Here is a 3,973-nt window from a genome sequence, read left to right as displayed (position 1 = left end):
CGTAGTTAATACAATTTCCACCTGGAAATTTCATACATTTCTTTGGTGGCATAGTACTCTGACAAATCTTTACAGAGGCATGTAACTTGGATCCCTAAGAGTAACCTCTTCCTAATATCACATTTTTGACAACCACAATCCTTTTGTGCATCTACATACCCCAACACAGAATGCCTGAAAGGAAGACAAAAACCAGAATTTTTGAAAACACGAAGAGGATTATGTGTACATAAAAAATATAGACTATATGTTTGAGGTTTACAAAGAACATATAGATATGGGAAAGGTGATAAAGAAAATATGGATTAGAGAGTCATGTCTTCAGCTTTTCTAACAGATTGTCCACCATTTTATACTAAAAAGAGACAGAACTTACTAATGCACGTCAACATTTTAACACTGACAGCTTCCAATGGTTGCTTCTAGAAAATCTGTATTACCGTAAATTTCACAAATCTTTTTCTGCAAGTTCATATAGAAAACACAAGAAATTTAGAAGCTAACAAAATTTTGATCCATATTAAGTGAAAATCATATTGCCCTCTAGCTTTGCAAAGAACAAGGATCTAGATGATATCAAAGTGGTCATTCATCTTCTTTTGTTGCACCAAATTAAGATTACGAGATGAACAAAATAAAGAATGAGGGGGGTAAATATCATTAGGTACACAATGCTAAATCATAATCAACAAAATCAAGTTCTCAGCTTGTTTTAACTAACATGCTTATCTTTCATAATACCATACCATTGTATTATTAAAGTCAGTGGTACAGTACCAGTTTTCGACCAACAATTCATCCTGCTGCTCTTGTTGTTATTTTTAAAACGGTTCATCTATATACCTAATATATTTAAGTATTTTATTTTGTTCTTCAATCTTATATTATTAGACATAATCTATGGTGTCTTCTTTCGGACATGAACGGAGATGTTTTAGAACAAAAAAAGACAACATGTTGTAACTAGAGCATAATCCTTGATGGACGAAATAAATCTCTTGAGTTTATTTGTCCTTTTAAAGTTTACGATATAGTATAATTTTTATCCTTGTATCAAAAAATAAAAACCCAACCATAGTGCAATATGAATTGATGTTTAAATATTTTCAACGTAAATTTTAACTAATCAGTAAGTTGACTTTGGAGTAAAATGTTCTAATTAAAACTAACAAAATTTTAATCCCTATCCGTTAATAGCCTAATACATACACTAAAGTATTACAAGTAGAACGGGGTATAAGTAAACATCCTTAGTAGAGAAATGGCAACACAATATCTGAATATGTGGCAAGAAAATAGAGTAAAAATATTTTAGAACTTGGGAGAACGAAACTACACTCAAAGTAATTAGAAAAAAAAGGCACGCACTAAACAACAACATATTGATTATTATTGCCTATTGGAGATACAATTGAAGTAGCTAATAATTGTGTGATAACTATAGTTGATATATTGTTTGACGATCTAATCCAGAACTTTAGTATAACACTATTGATGAAAGGAAGGGACAATATTTTGAGTAAATTGTCAAGATTTCTCCTAATATAGTCACTTAATGATATAGAAGATGTTATTTATATTGCTCTTCTCGTTACATTTTTATTGTTAGCAAATTGAAACCTATTCAAAGAATCTATATTGAACACTCTTTTATTTTTGTTAGAGTGTTGAAACATCGAACACTCATTTATTTAATAATTCATAATCATGATGTATAAATGAGCGTGGGTATCTTTGTTTATCCTTAATAAAAGATATTTAATAGATATCTCTTTCAACATCTTATTTGAAGAAAAAAAACTCTATCGATTTGAACAATATTTATTGATAAATTCAGGTGTGATTTCTATATTTTTGTTTCTCATTTTATATATTCCCTTTATATTTATTATAAGTGAAATTCTATGTATGTATACCACAAGAAAAACTAATTCGTTAAAATAAAATTTCATTTGAGCGTTTTGGGACTAAAGTTTCAACTTTTAAGGTGATGTATAGTTTTTGGTCGATCATTTCATATGTGTTCTTTCTCTTTAATTTAAGTGAATTTAAACCACAAAAAAAGACTTCATTCTTTCATTGGCATGTTATTGCATTTAATTCTCTTAATTACTTTACGTATCTTTTGTGCATACATAGTCCTCAACATGTTTTAAAAAATCTGCTTCAAAATTTATTTTTAGATATTGTGTGTTGGGCTGTTGTAAAGAAGCACATGTGGAATGCTGTTGTGAAAAATGTGAAATGGCAAGAGGGTAATGTCTTCATCGCATGGACAAGAAAGCGAGAATTCTTAGGATACAAGTTATATACCTCTGCAAAGATTAGTCAGTGTATTTTGCAACCAAAGAAACATGGTAAGTTTCGAGGTGGGCATTGTCTTAATTGGGAAAAGGAGGTACAAACTAGAAAAATGAGATATCTATCCATTGAAAAAGTCCTTGGTTTGTCATCGGGCATCAAGAAATATGGATATTCGTTGATAAATACTGTCTCCTCAAGTGTTGTGTCAACCAAATCCATGACAATTGTGACTCAGTGGAATTTTAGCAAGTCTAGAACTTAAATTTCAAATTATTTTCCTGAGAAGAACAAGTGTAACGGTTTGTAGGATCGGTAGGATAAACCTAGTTGACCCATCTGGTCTACCCATGGTGTCCTTCATTGCGAGGTTTATCATATCCTACGTATTCTAAAGAATACTATATGGTACCCTTCTCGGGAAAAGGATTTCAATTTTGAGTTCTAGGCTTGCTTAGATTTCCTTGAGTCATGGTCAATATGAATTTGGTTGATACAACTCTTGAAGAGACAGTCTTTTTCAGTGGACATCCATTTTTTTTGCTGCCTAATGATAGAACAACTGCTTCTTCAACATGTAGGACTCTTGTTTTCCTGGTTTGTACCTCTTTTTACTAGTAAATATAATGCCCACATGGAAATTTCATACATTTCTTTGATGGCATATGTCACGCCCCGAGCCTACACCCTGGGCGGGACCGACACTCGGAGACCATTGCTGGCCCCAACCGAACCCTTGGCCTGGCTTTCTTAACTCAGCGGAAACCTACTCAACAGAATAACTCAATGCTATGCAGAGGCATAAACAACTTAAATGATACATATCTGGCCAAAAAAGCAACTCGAGTCTCAAAATAGAATACTTACATATATACATAGATAAGAGACTCAAAACTAACTGACTGACTGTCTATGAAGCCTCTAAAATACTTAGATGGATGTTGGGACAGACCCCACAACACCCTAATAAACAAAACTAAGAGAACAAAATAACTGAGCCCTTTGGAAGCAAGGAGGCTCACCACTGATCTAGAGTGCTCAACTGGATCAACGGTGTGCAGGATGCTGATCCTGGGTACCTGCGTCTGCATCATAAAACGATGCAGGCCAACTGGCATCAGTACATGGAATGTACGAGTACGCGAGTTGGACCGCTAAAAACAACTTAAGCTTGAAAAGGGAACAAGAGATCACTTACCTTGACTCTGAGCGACTCATATACATAACTGAACTCAAAGTAAAGCAATAAGACACGAGCCACACATATAAAGCTTGTAAAAGAATGTAAACAACTTAGATCGTTAAGGATAAAATGACAACAAACTCCACTTTTCTTTTATAAACATAAAACAGCTTTTTGTGGGAGGTTCTTTAACCGACAACCACCACTACGAGCCTTAGTGATGATACAACGTTTTACCTCACGTTGCCAAAGGACCATCCTATACCTTGCCATCGATATAGGACCTTACTTTTGCTTAGTGGATCCACTAGCCTAATCTTGCGTGATCATCTAAAAAGAATGATACGACAAGTCCCATGTTGGCGCATGGTTCTTATGGAGAGTTGAGTTAATATGAACTCGTGTCCCCAATTCGGTGCTCAATACTACTCCCAAAAATACTTTGGCTCATGCTTTTAAAATAACTTCTTTCTTTGATTGAGATACTTA

Source organism: Solanum verrucosum, unplaced genomic scaffold, assembly GCF_900185275.1.
Source record: "Solanum verrucosum unplaced genomic scaffold, falcon-dt-bn FXZP01000164.1, whole genome shotgun sequence".
Lineage (NCBI taxonomy): Eukaryota > Viridiplantae > Streptophyta > Magnoliopsida > Solanales > Solanaceae > Solanum > Solanum verrucosum.
The sequence above is the reverse complement of the archived record's forward strand: the minus strand, read 5'-3'. Positions refer to the sequence as shown.